Below are 25,914 nucleotides of genomic sequence, written 5' to 3'. Positions count from 1 at the left end.
TGTACTGTTCTTATGGGATTAAAAAATAAAACACATTAATCCCTATTTGCTCTTCTTTCCAGGACTAAGTAAGAGCTACGAGGCCACAGTGGCTCGGTTCAATATTCAGCGAAGAGCATAAAAGGAAAGAGATTGAGTATGCCAGTATGGAAGGAAACAAAAAGTAATAAAGTCGGCCATCAGTCTGGGGTGTGTGGCTCAATGGTAGAGTGCTTGCTTAGCATGCCTAAGGTCCCGGGTTCAATTTCCCGTACTAAAAAGCAAATTAGTCTCATTATTTATAGACAATTGCCCCTCTAGAAATGAAAAAGAAACTCTGTGAAAATAATTAAAGCAAATTGCTTTAGCAAAAGTAGTGGGATAAATGGTGGGATGAATTTTTAAAATTTAATAGCATGTACATACTAAGAAGAAATTGAAAATAAAGCTAGAGAAGAGAGAAGGAGAGAGAAAGGAGAAAGAGGAGAGAGGAAGAGTAAGCATACTACTATTCCTGACAGGATCTAAAAATATTAAATGTCTTTGAAAATTTAATGTAAATATGAATAACATATTTGAGAGAGGCTTAAAACACTTTTTGGGAGGGATGGGACTGGGGTTTCAAATCGGGGCCTGTCATTTGCCTGTCCTCAAAGTATTTTTTTTTTAATCAGATAACAAAAGTTCCTCTGGTTTTACTATTGATGAATAAGATACTGGAAGCCAGGCACTGGTGGCTTGTAATCCTAGCTACTCAAGAGGCTGAGATCTGAGGTCTGTGGTTCAAAGCCAGGTCAGGCAGGAAAGTCTGTGAGACTCTTATCCAATTAAGCAACCCCCCAAAAAAGCCAGAAATAGAGGTGTGGCTCTAATGGTAGAGTGGAAGAGAGCTCAGGGACAGCACCCAGACCCTAAGTTTAAGCCCCAGGATCGGTGTGCTCACATGCATACACTCGCACGCACGTGCGCGCACACACACACATACATACTCACACAGATACAGTTGGACTATGGTCATATAGGAAACACTATAAAATTCAGATGTAATACAAGAGGCAGATTACTGAAGGCACAGTAATGGTGTGTGTATATGGGTGTATGGGTAGGGTGTGAGAGAGAGAGAGACAGAGAGATAGAGACAGAGCAGAGAGAGACAGGCAGAAACAGAGACAGAGACAGAGATGAGAGTATGAATGAATATCCCAGACTAGGGAATCTCTGAATTTTGTCTGGCTAGTCTTTGAACTACAAATAGGTAGGACAGACTCAAGGAATATTAAAAAAACAAGATCTTGCTAGGTGGTTCATACACACACACACACACACATCTGAATTGAGACTGAAACAGTGTATCAATCAATATCATAGGCTACAGAAACAACACAGACCACTGAAAAAAAATTTTTTTACAGAACCTTGACTCTTCAGGTTAACATTTGTAATTTCCAGGAAGCCCAATTACCTCACATTATCCAAACAGAGACAGACAGAAAGACAGAACCCAGAAACACAGAATCTATCCTCCAGAGGAAAAAAAAGAACAAAAATTGAGATAAACTAGATGTTGGAACTATTTTAAAGTATTTGTTAGAAGACTTGGCATGATGGGGCATGCCTACAGTATCAGATGCATGAGAGGCAGAGCGGGGAGGATGAGGAGTGTGGTCTAAGGCTGGCCTGGGAAACAGCCTGAGACAATGAAAAACAATGAAAGCAAAAAGAGCTGGTGGTGCTATTGAAGTGATAGAGCATTTGCCTAGAAGGTCCAAGTCCCTGAGTTCAAATCCCAGATAATCACAATCATAATCATAATGTATTTATTATAACTATTATTGGTGTAGTAAAATGGAACATATTCATGGAAAATGTCTTCTGAAAGGCAGGCACCGGTGGCTTACACCTGTAATCCTAGTTACTCAGGAGGCTGAGATCTGAGGATTGTGGTTTGAAGCCAGCCCAGGCTGAAAAGTCCCAATGAACCACTCAAAAGCTGGAAGTGGTCCTATGGCTCAGAGTGGTAGAGCACTGTCCTTGAATGAAAGAGCTCAGGGACAGCACCCAAGCCCTGAGTTCAAGCCCCATGAGTGACAAAAAAAGAAAAGAAAAGAAAATGTCTTCTGAATACATACCCCAAACCTTTTCTATAAATGAAAAAAAAGAATATCTCCAATAAATAAAAATTTTAATGGTCAAATGAAATGGCAGAAGAAAAGGGTAAATAAACTTGATGATTGATTAAAATAACAGCCTAGGGACTGAAGAAAAGAAAGCTTCAACACTTTGGGCATCTGATAGGTGATTTCCAATAACATAATACCTATAACTGGAGCCAAGGAGAAGAAAAAGAAGGAGACAAAAGATTTTTAAAAATAATAGCTAAGGCCGGGCGCTGGTGGCTCATGCCTGTAATCCTAGCTACTCAGGAGGCTGAGATCTGAGGATCGAGGTTCAAAGCTAGCCAGGGCAGGAGAGACTGTGAGACTCCTATCTCCAATAAACCACCAGAAAACCGGAAGTGGCGCTGTAGCTCAAGTGGTAGAGCGCTCGCCTTGAGCTGAAGAGCTGAAGGACAGCACCCAGGCCCAGAGTTCAAGCCCCATGGCCGACCAAAAAAAAAAAAAAAAATAATAATAATAGCTAAGGGGGCTGGGAAGGTGGCTCAGTGGTAGAGCGCTTGCCTTGCATGCACGAGGCCCTGGGTTCGATTCCTCAGCACCACATAAGCAAAAAAAGAAAAACCCGGAAGTGGCACTGTGGCTCAAGTGGTAGAGCACTAGCCTTGAGCTGAAGAGCTGAGGGACAGCGCCCAGGCCCAGAGTTCAGGCCCCACAACCGGACCCCCCCCAAAAAAATAATACATTTGATGTACAGTATTTTCACAATAAAAAAAAGAAAAAAATAATAATAGCTAAGAAATCCCCCAAATCTTATGAAATCAGACTGAGAGAGTTGAGATACTCATAAATACTATCTGGCAAATATAAAGACAGCCCCACTAAGGACCACAGTATATTGCCATTCTAGCTGCTCTGCAGGCTCAGATTTGAAGATCACCAAAGCAGCCAGGGTAGCCAATATTCTTATCTCCAGTAATGGAAGTGTGGCTCAAGTAATAGAGCCAACAGCCTTGAGTGAAAAGGAACAGCACCCAGACCCTGAGTTCAAGCCTCAGTATTAGCACTGCTACCAACAACAACAAAAGAGAGAAAAAAAGGAAAAAAGATCACTGAAGGGCTGAAAGGGGGGTGGGGACAACCCAAAATTCTCTGTATTTTACAGTTTAAAAAGTCTCCCTCAGGAATGAAGACAAAATGGAAATAATGTCACCCACAAACTCCCATTACAAGAAGGGCTGAAGGCAGGTCTTTAGAATTAGAATGCTGATTCCTTAGAAATGAATGAAGAGCACAGGGCTGGGAAGGTGGCTCAGTGGTAGAGCGCTTGCCTTGTATGCGTAAGGCCTTGGGTTCAATTCTTCAGCACCACATAAGCAGAAAAAGCTGGAAGTGGTGCTATGGTTCAAGTGGTAGAGCGCTAGCCTTGAGCTGAAGAGCTGAGGGACAGCGCCCAGGCCCAGAGTTCAGGCCCCACGACCAACCAAAAAAAAAAAAAAAAAAGGAATGAAGAACATAAAAAATGGTAACTGTCTCATTTTTTTTAAAGTACATTTTTGTGTTTTGTTTTGTCTTTTTTTAAATGCTGCATGTGATCATTAAAATAAATACTGTAACATCACCCAGAGGAACTGAAAACGCATTCAGATAAAATACAGCTGATAGCACAGAGGATACAGAAGCAATGGGCCTTTCTCATCCACTCGTGTTCCGGCCCCTAAATCTTTCTGCGGTGGCCACAGTGGTATCCACAGAGAGAATGAGCCGCTCCCAGAAGCTCCAAACAGTGTCAGCAGCAGGGGAGGTGGATGAGTGCCTTCACGTTCACCTTGCGTCTCTGTTGACTGGCGTGGGTGCAGGATCTGGGGCATGAAGTATATCTCAGCACAGAGGCCAAAGTTTGCTGAGTGAAGGCTTGAAATGAAATGGCCATGGAAATTGTGGGGCTAAAGGAACTCAGGAAAATGAATTCATAACGTCACGTAGGAGCATCTGGTTATCTCTGAGCTGTGGACACTTAGGTCTGAACTAAATATATGAAGTTTCTACAGGACCTTCCAAAGACTTAGAACCCTGTTGTGTAATCTTCAGCTTGTCCAGGATATACTTCTGGTTTTACCTGGAGATAAGAGTCCCATGGACTTTCCTGCTGGGGTTGGCTTTGAACCAGGATCCTCAGATCTCAGCCTCCTTGAGCAGATGCCTTCCACAAGTTCTCAATCGCAAACTCCAGGACTGACATCAGTAAGTAAATAAATAAATATGGGAAGATACTTTTGAGACATTTAGAGAACTATTGATATATGAGTTTTCCCTCCAGCCACCTTCCATACTGAGTGATCTCAGGTCCCTTTACCTTGTGCACACGGATGCCGAAAACCACCGCCCTTCCACTGGTTTTCTGGCTCCTACAGGGGTGAGTTGCAAATGGAAGAAACAAGCAAGGTGGAAGATGGAGGCTGGCTCCAGACACTGTGCTCTCTGTATCTGGGACCTAAGTTCTCACAGCAGCTCCTAGGGCCTGCTGGCCCAGGTTCATGCTGGAGGCGGGAAAGGGAATGACAGAGCCAGTGATGTTTGCCTGCTTACTTCCTACAGCCCGGGGCCTCCCTTGGTCCCACTACCTGCTGGGGCACTTGCCCTAGGAGGCTTGCCCCCGCCCCAGGAGTGAAGATGGGGTATGGGTGAGCATTGCTAGGAAACAGAGCCCCAGAGCAACCGTGGGTGTGGAAGGGCACAGCTGGGTGAGGGTTGGATGGTGGGCCAGTGCACTGCAGAGGTCCAGGTTGAAATGGGTTGGGGGGAGGGGAGTGTGGATAAAACAAAGCAGAGTGGGCTGAACCCGGGTGCCAGCGACAAGAAATCATCACACAAAACCCGTGCCAGCTTTACAAAAATGGTTAAAAAAAAAAAAAAAAAAACATGAGTGAAACACAACCACTGTGGCACACCTCGACAATCATTTTATACCGATTATGTGTTGGAACTACAGTATTATGGACACAGGGCCTTTAAATAAGGTGTTTCACTCAACTGATCCTGTAATGGGTCCACTAGGAATTTTAGAATCGCCTAAGTATTTCCTGTTTCTATTAGAGGGCACTGGCTGGGGGGGAGGGCACTGGCTGGGGGGAGGGCACTGGTTAGGGGAGGGCACTGGCTGGGGGGAGGGCACTGGTTGGGGGAGGGTACTGGCTGGGGGGAGGGCACTGGCTGGGGGGGAGGACACTGGCTGGGGGGAGGGCACTGGTTGGGGGGAAGGCACTGGCTGGGGGGAGGGCACTGGCTTGGGGGAAAGGCACTGGCTGGGGGGAGGGCACTGGTTAGGGGAGGGCACTGGTTGGGGGGAAGGCACTGGTTATGGGAGGGCACTGGCTGGGGGGAGGGCACTGGTTGAGGGAGGGCACTGGCTGGGAGGAGGGCACTGGCTGGGGGGAGGGCACTGGTTAGGGGAGGGCACTGGTTGGGGGGAAGGTACTGGTTGAGGGGAAGGCACTGGCTGGGGGGAGGGCACTGGTTGAGGGAGGGCACTGGCTGGGAGGAGGGCACTGGCTGGGGGGAGGGCACTGGTTAGGGGAGGGCACTGGCTGGGGGGAGGGCACTGGTTGGGGGGAGGGCACTGGCTGGGGGGAGGGCACTGGCTGGGGGGAGGGCACTGGCTGGGGGAAAGGCACTGGCTGGGGGGAGGGCACTGGTTAGGGGAGGGCACTGGTTGGGGGGAAGGCACTGGTTAGGGGAGGGCACTGGCTTGGGGGAGGGCACTGGCTGGGGGAGGGCACTGGTTAGGGGAGGGCACTGGCTGGGGGGAGGGCACTGGCTTGGGGGGAGGGCACTGGCTGGGGGGAGGGCACTGGTTAGGGGAGGGCACTGGCTGGGGGGAGGGCACTGGTTGGAGGGAGGGCACTGGCTGGGGGGAGGGCACTGGCTTTGGGGGAGGGCACTGGCTTGGGGGGAGGGCACTGATTGGGGAAGGGTACTGGTTGGGGGGAGGGCACTGGCTGGGGGGAGGGCACTGGTTGCGGGGAGGGCACTGGCTGGGGGGAGGGCACTGGTTGGGGGGAGGGCACTGGCTGGGGGGAGGGCACTGGTTGGGGGGAGGGCACTGGCTTGCGGGGAGGGCACTGGCTGGGGGGGAGGGCACTGGTTGGAGGGAGGGCACTGGCTGGGGGGAGGGCACTGGTTGGGGGGAGGGCACTGATTGGGGGAGGGCACTGGCTGGGGGGAGGGCACTGGCTTGCGGGGAGGGCACTGGCTGGGGGGAGGGCACTGATTGGGGGAGGGCACTGGTTGGGGGGAGGGCACTGGCTGGGGGGAGGGCACTGGTTGGGGGGAAGGCACTGGCTGGGGGGAGGGCACTGGTTGGGGGGAGGGCACTGGCTGGGGGGAGGGCACTGGTTAGGGGAGGGCACTGGTTGGAGGGAGGGCACTGGCTGGGGGGAGGGCACTGGCTGGGGGGAGGGCACTGGCTGGGGGAAGGGCACTGGTTGGGGGAGGGCACTGGCTGGGGGGAGGGCACTGGCTGGGGGGAAGGCACTGGCTGGGGGAGGGCACTGGCAGCAGGCCCCTCCTCTCGGGGGCTCAGATTACTTGCAATGCTACCAAGCCAGGCGGGGTGAGAACACGGTCTAACCCTGTGGAGGGCCGCCTTTGGTGGAGTCACCCTCCCTGATGGACGCCATCTCCGAATGGATCCTGACAAGGTAGAGAGATTGAACGGACACGCTTTTGTTGTACAGATCAAGGCACGTTCCTGCGCTTAGCTAACCCCAGGCCCTATAACTAACCCACATAATGGGATTTCTAGAGGTTAGGAACCAACAAAACTCAAATCGGACTAAACCAAACCAGGATTCTTCCCATCCGAGGACTGTCATCTGGAATCCAGACTCCAGTCACTTTGGTAGTAACAGAAATACACTATTTAGCTGGCCATTGCCCATATAACACCCACCGTTAACACAGGCAATGCAGAAGAGACAGGGCTGCCCTCGCATGGCCAGCACACGGCTGGTGGGGACAGGGCAGGGAGGGCTGCGGGCTCACAGGCAGCAGCGTAGGGCATGCATAGCAACAAGACAGGTATGCATCTTCCCTTCACTGAGGGAGGTTCACAGGCCAGGCCTCACAGAACCTTCCAGAACACACTAAGAACTCTAGGTTTGTTCCTAAAGTCAGAGATGCTACTGGCACACTTGAGCAGGGGTATGATGTGGTTGTTGATGCTCTAACGAGGGCGACCTCATTGACTGCTGTAAGGACATAGGGCTGAAGCTGGAGCCAGAGAGAGATGGGGGGCTGGGACCCGGGACATCACGGTCAACATGGTGAGAAGAGGCTCGACAGACTGCACAAGATGGACAGAAGTCTCCTCCTGGACGCACCAGACAGGAGGACCTGTGGGCCTTCAGCTGGCCAGAGGGAGGGCACACATTACGTGCACACTTGTGATGTGGGAGTGTGCATACATGTACATGCACACTTGTGATGTGTGAGTGTGCAAACATGTACACTCACACTTGTGATGTGGGAGTGTGCAAACATGTACGTGCACACTTGTGATGTGGGAGTGTGCAAACATGTACACTCACACTTGTGATGTGGGAGGGAGGGTGCACATGGACATGCACACTTGTGATGTGGGAAGGCATGAGCAAATATGTACATGCATACTTACGATGTGGGAGGAAGTGTGAATGTGTGTGTGCACACTTGTGGGGTGGGAGGGGTCCCTCAGGACAGTCACCAGCAGCTGTCTCCAAATTCCACCAGATTACTTTTTCCTTTATAGATTAAGTTCCTTATTTTTACCCACTAGTTGTTTTTAAAAGTGGAACAGGGATTTGCAGGCTCTGTCTGGGTCTAAAATACCTGGGTCTTAAGGGTGGATTTAAGGAGAAGTGAAGGCGCTGTACCTTAGAAATAGAACAGTAAGCATGCTTGCAGTGACTGCTGGCTGCCGAAGGCCAGGCCATCTGGAAAGAAAACGGGGCTACTTAACCTAAAGCAGGCAGAGTCTCAAGTGCTTAATCATAATCCTGAAGGAGGGTTGAGCCAGGGAGGAAGAGGATCAGCCCTGCCCTGGACCAAGGCTTCCAGAACCGGACCTTATGAGTCACTGGAGACCTTTCCAAATTGATTAGACGCATTGCGCAGTAGCTTGAGGAGGGCTGATGTCTGTATTTGCAATATTGCCCACGTGAGGCCCAGGCTATGGATTATGGACCCAATTTGGAGCAGCAAGACCCTAACTTGGAATTCAGCATCCTCCTGTCATTAGACACGATTAGTATGCTTAGAGACAAGAATATAGACATGCTGGATGCCTGCTGAAGAGCAAGAATGCTGGGGAATCTTGCAACATCTTTTAAGATGATTATTTTTATCCCCTCCACTCTACTTTCATGCCCTGGGGCAAACCCTAGGGTGCTTGCTCAATTCCAGCTCTGAAGGGGCAGTGGGCTGGAGTTTATTAGCCCAGATGCCCTTTTGGCAAGGTTTGCCTGAGGGCTGAAACGAAAACTTGTGCCACTGCTTGGGAGGATGGAGAAGTGGACCAGCCCGGCAGGAGACAGATGTGCCTGAGTGGAGCATTTCACCCACCCCCTTATAACCACCGGCTTTCTCCCAGCACGGAGACGGTCCACGGAACCAGGTCAAGTAGAAAGAACGGCAGGCTCCATTTTGCCTCTTGTTTTAATGATCATGTAATTATAGAGTCTCATTTTCCACACGATTCAAGTGTCTGTGATCCATCCCATCCTGTTCCAAAGCATTTCTTCTCCAACTAACAGCGGGATTTTAAAACCCTTGTGAAAATCCCATTTTTCCAACTGACTTGCATTTCATACACTGTGGTAAGAGCTGGGTGTGCTTAAGAGCACTTTTGGAGAGTTGTGAGGGTAAGGCCATCCAGGGTTACATAATGAGTTCCAGCTTACATAGTGAGTGCAAGAAACTGGAAATGGAGGCAGGTGGGAAATCATGGGAACCCTCACACCACCAAAACAACAAAAACAACCCAACCTTGTCCAAATATTCATCTGAAAATGTGGCCAGGAAAGACATTATGTCTTTGAGACCTGTTGGGGAAGAACAGTAAGGGTCACTTTACTGTGACTCCATCATCCTCTGTTCATCTTTGGCTACCATCTATTCATGGCTGCTTCCCACTAGAGTCTGGACTGCCTTAGTGGTAGGGAAATGACCAACACAGCCAGGGTGCAGTACTGGATTTTGCCAGCAGGCGCTGCTGTCCAACACCTGATAGAACTTAATCCTGGGATTTAGGTCTGTTTAAAAAAAGTCTTAGGTCTCCAGTTTTCTCCAAGTTCAACCTCCTATGACTACTTGTCAGGATGCTACCATTCATAAATATCTATTTTTTCCCCATTGTCCTAAAATTTATGACTTTGGCAAATTCCTAAATCTTAATCTGTCACGATCATCTTAATGTTTTCATCATCTGTTTATCCTGTGTATGCCATTGAGAAGAAGAATCTCAGGCCCTGAGTTCAAGCTCCAGGACTGGCACCAACAAAAGAAAAGAAAAGAAGAAAAAAGAAAGAAAAAGAGCCTTAATGGCTCAGAGAAGATCTCCCAAAGTGGTAGACAAATCATCCTCTCAGGCCAGGAGCTCACATCTGTAATCCTAGCTACTCGGGAGGCTGAGATCTGAAGATCACAGTTCAAAGCCAGCCCAGGCAGGAAAGTCCATGAGACCCTCATCTGCAATAAACAAAAAAAGCCCAGAATGGAACTATAACTCAAGTGGTGGAGTGCTATTCTTGAGTAAAAGAAGTTCAGGGACAGAGCCTAGGCTCTGAGTTCAAGCCTCACACACGCACACGCACGCGCACCCCCACACACATATACACACACACACCCCCCACATTCATGCCTTTCAGCCAGGGAGGAAACAAGAGAAGCCAAACCAGGAGGAAGTGGGTGGGAAGGCTTCAAACTGGGCTGGGGCGTTGGTCCAGGCTCCGGTCCCAGCCTCTGACCTTGACCAGATTTCAAAAGTACCTTGGCCTGGTATCCCTCATACCCTCACACAAGCCTTCTGCCAGAATGGAGACTTCTGGTTACTTGGCGCCATCGTAGGGATGCTGAGTGGTCTCTGTGGCCCACATCAGCCTTCAAGATCTCCCTCAAGGAGACACTGGAGACATGAGCCAGGGCTGAACCAGCAGCTCAGCATGAAGCGCCGCCTGACCACATCCCTTCCCCCCTCCCCCCAAGTCAAGCGAGGTCAACCCCGGAGGTGGAGGCAGAGGGTATGGAGGTGTACTGCTAAATGTCCTCCCTGGGTTTGCTTTTCTAAGTAAGCTCATCTTGTTTTGCTCCTCAGATCCTCTGGGGTGTGTGGACCCCAGTTCCAGTGTCATGAGCTGCTTTCTTACATGGATTTTAAGAACTGGCCTAGGAGCCTGAATGTGGCAGGTTCTCCAAGGGGTTTGAGTGTGGGGTCCAATTTGACAGCCTGTGGCCTCGATCCAGCCTTCCTGCCTCTACTTTATTTCTATTTACTTATTCATTTACTTTCCTTCCAGATCTGGGGCTTGAAATCAGTGCCTTGGTTGTTGTCCCTGAGCTTTTGGGCTTAAGGCTAGTGCTCTACCATCTGAGCCACAGCTCCACTCCAGGCTTTTTTTTTTTTTGGTGGTTAATTGGAAATAAGAGTCTCACAGACTTTCCAACCTTGATCCTTGATCCTCAGATCTCAGCCTCCTGAGTCGCTAGGATGACAGGTGTGAGCCACTGGTGCCCGGCTCTGTCTCTATGTTAATTCCTAGGCAGCAGAGGTGAATTCCGTGCATGGGGCTTGAGGTGTTTTTAGCTTGTATGTCTGAAACCAGGATGGCTCCGCTCTTCTCTGAGAAACCAAAGCAAGAAAACAAATTTGGCGAAGGCCCGTCCTGCTCCTCCTTGGATGAGGCCTGATCTTCTCGGATCTCAGGGGAAGCAGCTCACATCCCTTGGATTATTTATAAGTTAGGTTGAGTCCAGCCAATCTCAGCCATCTAAATGCTCCTTCAAGCCTGGCCGGCAGCCAGAGAAGCACTCGGAGCCTGCCTCGTGCACTCATCCATGCTGTGGTGGGGATAGAAGCCCAGACACCCTTTCTGGTGTGGGAAGGCCCGTCTTCAGCCAGTGCAGGCTGCACGCTCGGCTGAGCAGGGTCGCCCCGGATCCACACGTATTCAAATCTAGGCCGCATGGGGCATTTCAGTGGGAAACCATGCCAAAGGCTTCCTTCTTGGCTTTTCTGATCATCCTTGCGGTCATCAGCTGCTGGCATTTTCCAAGCGAGGCACCAGGTCCATGTGCGGTGCGGGTTACGGCTCGGCCACCCCCTCTTCTTGTTTCCAACGCAGGGAAAGGTCACAGGGCCGCCCTGAAGGCCAGTGGAATGGCAGACTGTCTAGTGACACCCCGACATCGCCCCAGGTCTGTCTGGCTTCTCCCTCTGGCCCCTCTCACTGAGGAGCTTTTCTGGCCATAGCAAGGTGTCGCTGCATACATCCCGCCGCTCCCTCTTCAGGAGCAGAGTTGAAGAATGTGTCTCATGGTCTCCGCCAAGTCCCTGCAGGCGTGAGCACTGGCTGCCCGCTCCGTGCAGCTGCCCAACAGGGTGTCCCCCCCCTCCTCTTCCCCCCCCCCCCCGTCCTTCCTGTCCCTCAGATAAACTATTTGCCCTCAAACACCAACATCAGCTCCGAGGGGTGGAGGAGGCCCCAGCTCAGCCCTACTTCCTAGAGCCTCCAGACACAAATGTGTGTGAGCTGAAGATAGCCTGGGCAGCGAGGTGGGCTGAGGTCTGGAGCACAGGGGCAGGTAGCCCCTGGGCTGCCTTTCGCAGGAAGCAAGCTGAGTGCTGACACCCAGTGAAGGGTTCCATCTTGGCCAAGACCCTCTGGGGAAAGACCCAAGTGTCAATGGAGCCCGCTCTGGAGGAGGCAATGGAGAAGAAGGCTAAGAAGCCACAGGGGGTCTTTGTGCTGAGGTCTGGACTTCAGTCTGACAGTTCAATCTAAGGTGAGGCTTGCTGGGCAGATTGTTCCAGAAAGGCCCGAGTGTGTCAGGCAGATGGGTTCACAGCTCTGGGTGGATGGGGGGGGAGGGGCTGCTCCTACCTGGCCGGCCTGCTCAGGACCTACTGGCCATGCTTCCCTGACTTGGCTGTTGGGGGGAGGAGGGGCAGATCTACCTGCAATGGTGATACCCACTGTTCCACGCGCTCCGGAATTTGTCCTCTCCAGAGGGACCTCAGAGTGTGTCACAGAACCTTCCGGAGCCTGGAGCAGGGAGGTGAGTCATAGCTCCTTCCTACTCAGTGAGGAGGGCTGCGAGCACCGCTGCTCTCCACTGAGTCAGTGCTGGTGCCTGTTTTAGAAGCCACAGCTCGGCGAGGCCCCATGCCAGTGAATCAGAGTTTCCTGCAGGGAGACAGACTTCACCGCCAGCCCCGCTTCCAGGAGGCGGGGGGGGGGGGGGGGGGGTGGGGGGGGGGAGTGCGGGGAGGGAAGGTGACGGAGCCCACACAGTGAGACTGCGGGTCCCGTCCGCAGCTCTCCTCCGAGGACGGCCATCGCTGCTCGGGCGCCAGTGTGGACGGCACCTGAGAAGGTATGGAGGGGCAGGGCCCAGAGAGGGAGGGTTTGTGTGAACAGGGTCCGTCCACGTGGAGGCTGGTGAGGGAGGATTGCCCTCAGAGGTCACGCAGTTGGTCGCTATGCTAGCACATCTCAGGGCCATCTCCTGTCTGTGGTCCATCTGGGAGGTGACCCCATGGTCCCTCTCCCTGGACAGGAAGCCCCCCACCAACCACACGCTCTTCCTGGCACAGCTAGATGGCAGAGTGTAATCCAGCCCAGCCCCAAATGGTGCCAGGTGTGGGCTCAGCACCCCTGGGATGTGGCAAGGGACGGTGCGAGTTCTTCCGAATGCTTGGAGGCTCACACGGGAAACAGGATGAGGCACACATGGTCACGTGTTCACAGGCTCACGTTGCAGAGGGAGGACTTTCCTGTGGTTTGCTTTGCTTTCTTGGAAGGTCTGTCCCCGGACAGACTTGGGGGAAATGCAGTTGCTCCTTGCTTGGTTTGGGGGCGCCTGTCTGTAGCTCTAGCTACTGGGGGACAGGGGCAGACTGGAGGATCTCTTGAGTTTAGGAGTTGACAGAGTGAGACTCAACTCAAGGCCACAACAAAAGTGGCTGGGATCCAGGCACCAGTGGCTCAGGCCTGTCATCTTAGCTACTTAGAAGGCTGAGATCTGAGGATCAAGGTTCAAAGCCAGCCTGGGCAGGAACATCCACGAGACTCTCAAGAAATCACCAGAAAACCAGAAGTGGCGCTGTGGCTCAAGTGGTAGAGCACTCACCTTGAGCTGAAGAGCTGAGGGACAGCGCCCAGGCCCAGAGTTCAAGCCCCACAACTGACCAAAAAAAAAAAGTGGTTGGGGATTCTCCAACTCCAGGGTGGCTTTGGCGAGGACCCGCCTTTGGTCTCGCTCAGGTGTATCTGTGGCAGAAAGTCAGACGCAGGGACATCAGCTGCACTGGGGAGACAGCCAGCTCAGTCAGAGCCTCACCCAAGGACCAGGGTTCCTATGGCCCTTCGCTTGGCCTGAGCCTCGGGGACCCCTCACCCCACTGACACACAGCTGCCCACGCCCTTCCATGCCACGGGAGGGCAGGACATGGCTCACAGCAACTCCTCACCGGGACCAGAGTCAGAGAATCTGAAAGGAAGCCGAAAGGACCCAAAGTGGCACCGAGATACTGTACCCCTCAAACAGCCCATGTGTGTGTATGGGGGGGGGGGTGGAGGGGAGATGGAGCCAGGACAGATGAAGCCAATGAGTGACCTGGAGATGCCTTCCTTCCCAAGACCTCTCAAGGTCACCGGGTCATTGGATGTTTCAGGCCAAGGTGTGTTGAGGGGTGGGGTGAAGAGGAGCTGCTGGCTCAGTCCCACTGGGGCTGGGCGCAGGGTCTGCCAGCTGTGTGCAGATGTGCATCATGCGGAAGCCAAGGAGGAACTGTATCCTCCTCCCAGCTCGAGCCACACTGTGCTTCTTGTCACGGAAGCAAGTCAAGCCTGAATCATGTCGGGCTTGCGATCGTTTGCTTCCTGGACAGGGGGGTTTCCTCCCCAGAGCCACGCAAAGAGCGGAGCACTACGTCATCATGACGACGCACAAAGACGCCTTAGTTTCTGCCCTTTTTTTAAGGAATGTTATTGCCGATCTTTCTTCTCTCCTATGTTATTTACTCAGCTGATTAGCTCTAATGAGCACCTGGAGACTCGTTTGGCAAAACACGAGCTGAATTCATGGCCCAGTAAATAGGGGGAAAAAAATCTGTTGGTGCTCCAGAGAGATTGCATGCAGGTGGCTTCTCTCCAGGAAATGGGATACACCCACAGAAGCCCCCAAAAATACCGCACTGGGGAGCCAGCCTGCTCCCCAAGCATGCAGGGCAGCATGCAGGCATGCAGCTCCAGGCTCGATGCCGGAGCGGCTGCAGCCCACAGAGTCCTGGGGAAGGGAGACCGAGGGCAGGTTGCCCCCACTTAGGACAGCAGACAGGAGCATTCACCACTCACACAACAGGGCAGGACCCCCGGGCCAGCCAAGTTTCCGGGCTGCTGGGTGTCCCTCGGTCCATAGGACTTTTCTGCCAGGGGCTGCTTCTGGTGGGCTGCACCGGCGTGGCTCAGCTGTAGCAGGAGGAGGTGGCATTGTATCTCGGCCTGGGGATCTAATTATTAATGGTGGAAGACCGTTAGGCAGCCAGTTCAGAAGCCCTGTGGTGCCCCGTGGGCTTTGAGAATCCCTGGTCACCTGAGACTGTGTGTGTGTGTGTGTGTGTGTGTGTGTGTGTGTGTGTGTGTGTGTGTGTGTGTGCGCGCGTGCGCGCGCGTATCTGCCTTTCCTTAAAATTCACACACAGGACCACAGGAATGAGCGAGGAACTCCACACATCATGTTCTTACCTGTAGCCCCACTGTTGGTTCGGATCCCATCAGAGCTGGGAGCAGATCCAGGCCCGTTGCTCTCGCGGATCATCCTCATAGGTGAGGCCCACTGTTGGGGTTCCTCCCGTGTGGGCTGGGGGCTGCGTTGCCCGCACCACCTCCCTGCGGAGACACATGGTGTCTGCTCTCAGCCTCCTAAGAGTCTTTTGAGACATGATGGGCCATGGAGAGACTTCTGTCCATCCACCCTGCAGGCTGTGCTACTGACCAGCCCGGTGCCTGGCATCACGGAGCACTTTCTGAGGTCCGGGCCTGCGCCTGGAGGAGGCTGGTCTTGCACCAAGGTCTGAGGAGCACTGAGCTAGCACCCACGGCCTGGAGGAAACAGCACCGGCTAGAGGCAGAGGGAGGATGAGGAAGCACTCTAGGTGAAGGACGATTAGCGTCTGTCCATGGAGATTTCCAGAACACATGGATCCAGTCCTGTCAGGACAAGTCGAGTCTGACTCCCTGAATCGAGCTTCCAGTACCCCACAGCTCTGACATGGAGCTACTGAGCGCAGGCAGACCTGGAATGAGGACCGGCTGCAGAGGTGCTGGGCTGGGGCTCTGGTCCCAGGGCCGGTGCGCAGAGGCCCCGCCCCTCCCTGGCCAGCCCAGTGTGTGTCTGCAGGTGCAGGCAGCAGAACAGGTGAGGCTGGATTGCCCTGATCACATGGGAGACTGATGTGTGAACCAACATACAATCAAGTGATCATCTTGGGGGTTTCAGTCAGTTAATCAGAACTCATGCTGACGCCACCAGGTGCTTCCAGTGCAGAATGTACAACGGTGCATGTGTGATGGAAGGTGGGTCAGCCTGTCTCTGTCTCGCTCTCCTGCGTGTATGTGTGTGTGTGTGTGTGTGTGTGTGTGTGTGTGTGTGTGTGTGTGTGCGCTGGTCCTGGGGCTTAAACTCAGGTTCTGAATGCTGGCTCTGAGCCAATTGGTGTTCAAGGCAAGCACTCTACCACTTGAACCACAGTACCACTTCTGGCATTTTCGGAGTAGTTTATTGTAGATAAGAATCTCGAGGGGCTGGCTTCACACTGTGATCTTCAGCTCCCAGCCTTCTGAAGAACTAACATTACAGGCATGAGACACTGGCACCGGCTCGAGGCTCAGAGGATTTGATTTTGTGAAGACATCAATCCTCAAACAAACTCAGTGCTACATTCATCAAAATTGCAGCAGAATAAGAAGGCATGATGGTGTGCGTTTATAATCTCAGCACTCAGGAGGCTGAGGCAAGAGGATTATGAGTTTGGGTGTACTTGGGCTCAGAGTGAGATCTTGTCTCAAGGAAGGATGGAAGGAAGGAAGGAAGGGAGGAAGGAAGGAAGGGAGGGAGGGAGGGAGGGAGGGAGGGAGGAAAGGAAGAATTGATTACAAGAAAATTCCAACAGGTTTTTTTCATAGAAATAACCAGCTGGCTCTAATTTTATATTGAGAAAATGGACTAAGAATAGCCAAAATAACCTTGAAAATGAAGAACAAAGTAGGGAGATAGCCTGATTTCAAGGCCTTTGATAAAACCACACTCAACAAGATGGTGTGGTGTTGACAAGAAGAGAGACCTACAGATCAGCAAGCCCGCCACATGGAAGTGCCAACAGTTTCTACAAAGGCACTGAGATAACCCAGTGAGAACAGCATGTTTTTGACAATGGTGTTGTACCTGTTTATTCCCATATTACAGAGCTATAATAAGAGAGAGAGAAAAAAACCAAAATAGATATACTAGCTAAAACTATCAAATATCTAGGCAATTTTCTAAAGAATGGGAGGCAAGCTCAGTGACCTTGGGTTTGGCAAGGAGTTATTAGAATTAAGAATTCTTTCAGAAAACTGGTACAAGCTGGGTGCCAGTGGCTCATGCTTGTCTACTTAGGAGACTGAGATCTGAGGATCACAGTTCAACGCTAACCTGTGCAGGAAAGTCCTTGAGACTCACCTCCAATTAACCACCAAACAGCCAGAAGTGAAGGTGAAGGTATCGCTCAAGTGGTAAAGTGGCAGCCTTGAGTGGAAAAGCCCCAGTACTGGAAAATGAAAAGAAAAAAGAAAAAGAACACCCCAAAGCAAACACACCAAAAATAAAAACAACATCAAAAATAAGCTACACAAAAAAAGAAAAGAAACAGAAATATGTTCAGACCGTACACAACAAAGGATCACATCTAAACTGTGGAAGAGATGAGCAATCTTCTTCCAGACCTGCGGTGGATTCCACCCTGGCCTCATGACCCCCAGGAATCCTGGGACCACGGTTTAAGTGGATCAACCTGTGAGAGGCAAATGCTACTGACAGGGTTGCTTGGCATCTGCAGTGTTCTCCCGATCTAGGGAGGAGAAAACTCCTCCTCGGGGGGGAATCAGCTAGGAAGAGGCCATGGCTGGAATCGGAAGAGCCTCGGGAAAGCCTGAACGAAAAGGTTGCTGACAGAGAGGAAACACATCCCACAGAAGACACAGAAGAGGGGCACTGAAAACCAGCTCGAATGCCTTTGCGTTTTAATGAAGAACAACAAAAAAGAGCCACCCCGCTTCCTCCATGGCTGTGAACAAAGGACCAGCCAAGAGCTGCTCAGGATGGGGGTCGGGCGCCCTCTTGTGGCCAAGGCAGCTCTAACCCATACAAAGGTGTGAACTTAAGAAATTAAGGAGGTCATTGAAGGGGGGACCTCTGGTCTCTTCTGTGCCAAGAACCCACGAAAGTAACGTTCAAGCCTCCAAGATCCTGGCAAGTCGAGGAAGACATGGGCTGTTCAAAAATAAATGGTCAAGGACAGCGTCTCAGGTTTCCATTCTGCAAAGGAAGGTGATGAAGTTCCCACCACTGTCAAGCTCGTAGGCAGAGGAAATTGCAACGCTGAAGAACATCATTCCCACACCAGGTGAAGCCAGGGAGGAGAAGCTACAGTCACAGGCGGCCCTCAGGAAAACCACGTGGCTTATGCACGTGGCAGCCTTGCATAGGAAGTTACAGCTGTGCACTGGAACTGAACTGCCTTCTTCACATTTACCAAAACATTGATGAGGGATTTCCAGTCCATGCTGGATGAGAGGTCGGTAGAGAAAAGAGAAGGCTTTCTGCCTAATGTCTCCTCTGTCCTTGGGCCACTCAAGCCGAACAGTAGACAATCACGGCTGTCAAGGAACCAGCCCAACTTTACTGGCTTGGTCCAGAGTTCCTTTCATCCCTGTGAGTTGTCTCGTCTTCTCATACCCACAGCCGGGACATTCTCTGTAATTATGAATCATCCTTGTTTTACATGAATTCAAAGAGGATGTCTTTGATCAGTTTGTCAGTGTTGGATTGGTTTTCGCTTTATAATAGCAAAACAATTTAGGTGAGCGACCCTTCACGTGTGAAAGGTTTGTAGTTGTATTTTACTGTTTACAAGAAAAAATAATCTATACAAAACAAATCCTGAGCGTTAATTTTAGTATTTTGCACAGGATCCGTTTTCCATGTGTTAACCTCTACAGTTTCACTAACTCAATGTTATTTTTTATTGAGATTTCTGGAGCCTAGCGAGCTACATGCTCTTTCTGTTTCCTTCTGTTCTTATTTCCTCGGCGCAAGAGACTGTATGGACTTCTGTGCAAACACTTGAGACAAGTCTTTCTATTTGGTTGTCTCTTGACTATATAAATTCTGAGTGCAAATCATTGAACACTTTAACCAAGTATTACAGAGAATAAGTCCTATGTGTAAAAAAAAACCAACCCAACATCTGGCCACCACAATGCTTAATCTATAGGGAGCCACAGGCCAGGAGGGGCACACAGCTATTATTATTATTGTTATTGTTGTTGTTGTCAGTACTGGGACCCTGTCCTAGGCACTATCCCTTAACTTTATTTGGCTGACATCTGGAGCTCTACCATTGGAGCCACAGCACCACTTGTGGCTTTTTGGTAGTTGGTTGAAGAGTCTTATGGACTTTCCTGCCCCAGCTGACTGCCAATTACAATCCTCAGATCTCAGCCTCTTGAGTCGCTGGGATTACAGATGGGAGCCACATCTCAGCTCTTTTTCTTGGTGTTCGAAGGAACCCCTGAAATAAAATCAAGCCCCACCATCACTTAGTCCTGTGCTGTCCAACATGGCAGCCACTGGCCACCAAGGCCAGTGAAGGGCAAAAGGGCAAACTACACCGAAGAGCTCAGTTCCCAGTGTGTGTGTGTGTGTGAAAACGGTACGCAATTTTCCACTCATAAACATGTTGGCATGACCTTATTTCCAATGTACTGATTTAACTAAGATAGCTCAAAATTAATCTACGTCTTTTCCTTCCCCTGGCCTCTGGCTGTGAACTAGGATCCTCACCATCGCAGGCAGGGCTTACAATGTGTTCCCATGGGGCAGTGCTGAGCGAGACTCCACTGGCTGAAAGCTGTGGCTGGGTTGATTAGAAACTGGGCCTGTGGGCTGTTGGGCCAAGAAAGGGAGCCAAGAAAGGGAGTCAAGAGCTGTGTCTCTTAGGCTCTCTCTGCTGGGCTCCATAGCTGCCTCCAGCCTTCTAAGCAGAGATGAGGCCCAGGTCCACATGAGATCAGCCAGGCCTGCCACAGAGCACAGCATTTGTTTTGGTATGCACGCACGTGTGTGTGTGTGTGTGTGTGTGTGCCATGTTGTCAGCCATGTTGGGATCCACACAGACCCTGGGAAGGAGTCTGACACGGCAGATGTTGGGGCCAGGACCCTGTGCTCTGGAGAAGAGCCACCTCCCCACGTAGCCTCTTTAGTGGCTGCCCTGTGGATGGGAGCACCCGTGTTGCCAAGAAGCGGCTAGTGGTGCAGGCTATTCCTGTGATTGAAAATGGCAGGGGCTGGGAAGGTGGCTCAGTGGTAGAGTGTTTGCCTTGCAGGCCTGAGGCCCTGGGTTCGATTCCTCAGCACCACATAAGCAGAAAAAGCCAGAGGTGGCACTGTGGCTCAAGTAGTGGAGCACTAGCCTTGAGCTGAAGAAGCTCAGGGACAGTGCCCAGGCCAGGCCTGCATTCAAGCCCCAGGACTGGCAAAAAGAAAAAAAGAAAAAGAAAATGGCAGAATGTGGGGATCTATTCATGACCTTCAGATGTTTTGAGCCTGCGATCTTCCCTTGGGGCTCAATAGCACCATTTTACACAGAAAAGGGAATGGGGTACCTGGAATTTACCTTACAATGATTCGCTTTGAATTCTTTTTTATTAAATATATATACATATTTATATGAATTCTCTTATTAAATATATATATATATTTACCTGCATTCTGTTAAATGTATATATTTAATACATATAAATAGATATTTAAAATATGCATTTTTTTTCCAATTTGACAGCTCGAGGCTTCTTTGGGAATTTATGCTGTGGTTGCCATTTTCCGGGGTGGCTCCCCAAGGCTCCTCGAGCTCTGGGTGTCTCGGGGTACAGGGAGAATCTTGCTCCCTTCCACGTGTCTACCTCTACCTCCTCATCTCAGCGTCAGCATTCAGCTGGAAATGGGAGATTTGGTGTTCTGTTCTTGTTTTTTAAAAAAAACCTTTTTTGTTGTTATTATAAAGGTAATGTGCAGAGGAGTTAGTTACATAAGTCAGGTGAAGAGTGCTCTCTCAGAGTATTTGTTTTGTTTGCTTTTTTGTTTTTGGGTCCGGTCATGGGGCCTGAACTCTGGGCCTGGTTGCTGTCCCTCAGCTGTTCAGCTCAAGGCTAGCGCTCTACCACCTGAGCCACAGTGCCACTTCCGGCTTTTTTCTTTTTGCTTATGTGGTGCTGAGGAATCGAACCCAGGGCCTCAGGCATGCAAGGCAAGCGCTCTACCACTGAGCCACCTTCCCAGCCCCTCGGGGTATTTGTATTGTCTCTTTCCTCCTCTCTTGTACCTTGGTGACCTCAAGTCTCTTTTTTGAGTGACTCTGGGGACACCTCCTCTATTCCTAGGCCGCTCCCCCTTCCATTTTATTTCCCGGAAGGCAGCAAGAATGATCTCCATACAACGTAAATTGTTTTGTTCAGCATTTATTCACAGAACATAGTTTGAAAGATTTTTTGTACAGTTCCTAGCACTTGGGAAATGGCTCTAAACAGAAACAGAAAAGTCATGTTGTGCAGATGTGTGCATTCTGGTGGGACCTGCAGTCAACAAACAAGAGAAGCACAGAGTCTATGGCAACGAGCGGCGTGAGCAGAAAAGCAGCCAGCTGCAAGCAGAACAGGCCGAATTTGGATTGGAGAAGAAGGTAGCTGAAAAAGGTTACATGGAGTAGTGCAGAGGCAGAGAAACTTCTCGAACACTAGCCAGGATGCTGGTGAGTGACGCTTGGTGGTTCTGATCAGGGGGGGTCCAGGGCCATCTAAGGCAGGAGGACAGTGTAGCTCACAGTTGCTCACTGCTGTGGCCCCGAGGCCTACGCAGCAGTTTACACACAAACGTGAGACCCCCTCCCCCCCATACCAGAGATGCCCCGAGAGCAAGAGGGTGTGCATGGCTGGCCAGTCTGTGGAATTCTGGTCCAAGGTAAGTAAATAAGTTTGGAAAACTCAAGTGGTGCCAAGTGCAACAAATGCGACGAGCTGGGAACACGGCGGGGAGTGCGAGTCCTGCTCGGTGCAGGGTCAGGATCATCAGGATGCGGGAAGGGTTCCCGGCTGAGGCTGAGATGGAGCAAGGTGGCCATGTGTGCAATGGGACAGGGCCGTGTGGATGGAGAGGAGGGGAGTGGTAGTGGGGAATGTGGGGGAGGGGCCCCTTGGGGCCTGAGGGAACTCAGAGGGTGGTAAGCCAGCATGGCTCACGGCAGGAGGGAAAAGCTCTGGCTCGGAGGGAGGAGGACCATGAGAGCATCTGCAGGAGATAGCTGTGCCATGCATGGAGGCGGGAGCCAGTTCAATGACTTCACAAAGCTGCCAGGCCTCCCTGATGGGCAAGAAGAAATGGGGACCCGGGATGGACCTGGGAAAGAGGGTTCCAGTTGAGACGGTAATTTTTTTTTTTTTGAGAGGAAGCAAGAGAAAGCAAAAGCTAGGTGTTGATGGTCCCAACTCTAACCCTAGGAATGTTGACCAGTGGATTGTGGTTTGAAGCCAGTGCAGGAAAAAAGTTTGTGAGATTTCCCTTGTTCCTTTCTCAAGCATGAATAGGAGGACTATGGTCTAGGGCTGTCTGGGCAAAACCCAGTAACCCTATTCAGAAAATAACAAAAGATAATGGGGGGGCGGGGATGGTTGCTGAAGTGGTACAAACGCTAGCAAGCTTAGGTTCAAATCCTGGTACTGGAGCTGGATGAGGTGGCTCACACTAGGAGGCTGAGATCTGAGGATCACTGTTCAAAGCTAATTAACCAGCAAAAAGTCAGAAATGGAGCTGTAGCTCAAGTGGTAGAACACTAGTCGAGCACAAAAGCTCAGGGACAGTGCCCAGGCCAAGTTCAAGCTCCAGAACTGGCACTATATTACTATATATATATATATACACACATACATACATACATATATATACACATATATATACATACATACATACATACATATATATACACATATATATACATACATACATATATATACACACACACATATATATGTATATATACACATATATATACATACATATACACATATATATATATATATATAAAGAGAGAGAGAGTATGCCACTCCAACAGCAAGCAACAAGAACAAAAATCTAGGACCTTATTTTGTGTGCATTAAGTCTGAGATAAGGATCAAGTGAGCAGTTACACACACAGCTTGGTACAGGACTGGGGTATGGGGCACTCAAATGTCCAAAGCCTACCTGCTAGTTACCCCTTCTCTCTTAACAACCCCAACTGCACCGGGGGACCCGCATCTCCTGATACCTGGTGAACAGGACAGCAAGCGGAGGCTGACAGTAGAAGAGGTAGTGAAGGCTTGTGTGTGGACCCGCAGCACTGAGATGCTGCCATGGCACTGGTGTTCCTCCATCCCTGGCCCTCAGGTACCGTCAGTCACCCTTGTCTTGTTCACCAGCAGAGGTGGGAAAGCCTGAGCAGGGCTCAGGAGCTGGTCTCAGCCCAGGAGCCTGTGTAGGGACAGCCTGCCCTACTCCCTCCAGTGGGTCCCACGCCCGTCTGCCCCTCAGCAGGGTGTGGGTGAGAACAGGGGTGTTCTGGACTTGATACGCCACATTCCCAAGACAAACACACATCCTGCCCTTTGCACCTGGGTCTCAATGATAGTTAGATGTGTTAGATCATCAGGGCAGGTACTGCACTAAGTACTTCACAGGACTTCATCGACAACTCCATATCTTTTATGAAACATATTGTTATAAACAACAAGCCCACTACGAGCCAGCTTAAGCCAAAAGGAGCCTGTTGGGACACACACTTGAAGATCCCAAAGGAAAGTTCTGGCAGCAGGACTGGGTTCAACTCCGAGGTTTTATGACACCGCTGACTCCACCCTTTGACTGCAGGAGCTGTAAGGCCGAGCCTTGGCTTTGGGACTGCTTCCTCTTGGTCTCACTCCCACCCAACCCAGATCACACAGAAGAAAAGGGAAGACTATCAGGTGATTCCTACAGGAGAAAGATTCTTCCAGAAACTTGTATTCTTAGATCTCCATTCGATTACCCAACCACTGGAGGCCCAAGAGCAAACTGCCCATGGAGAGAAATTTTCTCAGAGAACTTGGGCCATGGAGTGGGTACAATCCCAAACGTTCACTGTTTTCTGAACAGCCCCGGACTGGAGGTCCTGTTGTAATCCCACTCAAAAAATAAGGAATTGGGTTTAGAGTTCAAATAACATGCTTAAGATGGTTTGTGAGGGCTGGGAAGGTGGTTCAGTGGTAGAGCGCTTGCCTTGCATGCCTGAGGCCCTGGGTTCAATTCCTCAGCACCACATAAGCAAAAAGAAAAAAGCCGGAAGTGGTGCTGTGGCTCAAGTGGTAGAGCACTAGCCTTGAGCTGAAGAGCTGAGGGAGCGCCCAGGCTCAGAGTTCAGGCCCCATGACCGGACCTTAAAAAAAAAAAATGGTTTGTGAGCTATGACGTGCCCCAGACAGCAGCAAATCTGGAGAAGGTCATTTGACGGGCACAGAGCACCAGCCCCTTCTTCTTCCATAGTAAGTTCTGGTTGAGATTAAAAATCAACAAGTTATAATGCTTAGGAAGGCAAGCAAAAGAAACAGGGCAGCAAGAAACGGGGAGCAAATGGAGAGTGAAAGATAGCTTCAAGGAAACTTTAAAACAACACACAGGACCAGAATATAGCTGTGAGTTAGTTACTGAGAGGCAAGTTGATAATTTAGAAGAGTCTTTGTATCAGGGTCCAAGAGGGAGATTACTGGAGCAACCTGACAACAGAGAAATCTCTAACATGTGTGAATCAAACAGAACTTCAAAATATGTCAAGCAAAACCTACTTAAATGGAAAGAGACTAAACAAAATGAGGGTAGACCTGCCTTTCATTACAGATGGGAACTTGGACACTTACTCAAGTGAGAGACACCTAACCACTCAGCAGCAAGAGAGAGAACTGAGTGATGTTCTAGCCAAGTGGCCCAGCATTCACCGTGCCCCATCAAAACCATAAAACCTTCAGCACACAGACTGTTTTCTGGACACAATGGAACATTAGAAATCACTAACAGGAGGATAACAGAACCATCTCCAAACACCTGGAAATTGAGTAATATACTTCTAAATAATCCATGAGCCAAAGAAATCTCAAAAGGAAAACAAATACCAAAAAACAGAACATAGAACTAGGATGTAGTTTGAGGTGCTGAGAGGAAATTTATAGCACTAAAATGCTCATGTCAGAAAAAGAAAAAAAAAAGATCATGGTTCAATAGTCTTCAGTACTTTTCTTAAAGAAACTAGGAAACAAAGAGCAAGGTAGAGCAAGCAGAAGGAAGGAAAGATGTTTAGTGGCTTCAGGTCTGGGGCTTTGAGGAGCTACGAATATTCTCTCTGGTGACAGTTTGTCAGCCCAGCCCAGCTTGGTTAGAATACTGCCAACACTGCCCCCAGGCCAGGGCTAGCAGTACAGATCCCTGCCGTCCCCCACACCCCCAAAAAGCACTGTGCTTTCCAGGGGTCCAGAAAGTACTAAGCAGAATCTTCCTAGCTCCACTGACCCAGGGACTTCACCCCCTGCTGCCACCCAGGGAAGTACTGTAGTCACTAGCTGAGCTGCTGCTGTCTGAGTTGGTCCAGGTGGATCTGCTCACCTCTGCACACCCGGAGAGTGAGGCCTGGTAAACAGCCAAACCCCAACACCTCACATTGTGTGGAGGGTGGGAGGGAGGAAGAAGAGGAAGAGGAGGAGGAGGTGGTGCGGGGCTCTTAAAGGTATTTCTTAGGAAGCAGGCGCAGCCTGGTGGCTAACCCTTCCTGCCCTGCCCTAAATCCTCGCCTCATTCCCATATTCACACAGCACCCACAGCCCTCCCTACATGAACACAAATGACTACACGTGCACCCCACCCAGAGGGACCCATCTGCTCAATAAACAGGCCCGGGCTACGCGGTTATGGGAGGGGCCTTGCTCTTGGCAGGAAGCCTGCAATGGGGTGCGGGGCCATCTCCAAGGGGCTCTCGCAAGTCCATGGGGCCGGTGGCCAATTGCATGTGGCCTTTGCTCAGTTCACAGGCGGCCTCGTGGCATCTGCGGGCCCAGCTGACTGCCTTCAACCCTGGTGCACACCTGTCCGTCTGCACTTGCGCTGTGGCTCCTGTCCACTCCTGATGTGAGGACAGGAGGGCAGTCTCTGGCCAGGTCACCTCTGGGCTGTGCCTTCCCTTCCGTTAACTGCCTTC

General features: G+C 50.6%; 1 protein-coding gene across 1 annotated transcript in view; it reads right to left on the bottom strand.

Moving 5' to 3' along the window:
* Positions 1-9,715: 9,715 nt before the first annotated feature.
* The window catches only part of Larp4b (La ribonucleoprotein 4B), an 89,692-nt gene continuing 73,493 nt past the window's right edge, over positions 9,716-25,914 (bottom strand). The window contains exons 19-20 of the transcript XR_006148355.1: positions 25,233-25,239; positions 9,716-9,726 (exon numbers count right to left, since the gene is read on the bottom strand). The gene's annotated coding sequence lies outside the window, so the exon portion shown is untranslated. The remainder of the gene's footprint in view (positions 9,727-25,232; positions 25,240-25,914) is intronic.

Source organism: Dipodomys spectabilis, unplaced genomic scaffold, assembly GCF_019054845.1.
Source record: "Dipodomys spectabilis isolate Male_0828 unplaced genomic scaffold, ASM1905484v1 ptg000096l, whole genome shotgun sequence".
Lineage (NCBI taxonomy): Eukaryota > Metazoa > Chordata > Mammalia > Rodentia > Heteromyidae > Dipodomys > Dipodomys spectabilis.
Note: the sequence above shows the minus strand (reverse complement) of the source record. Positions and strands in the feature narration are given on the sequence as shown.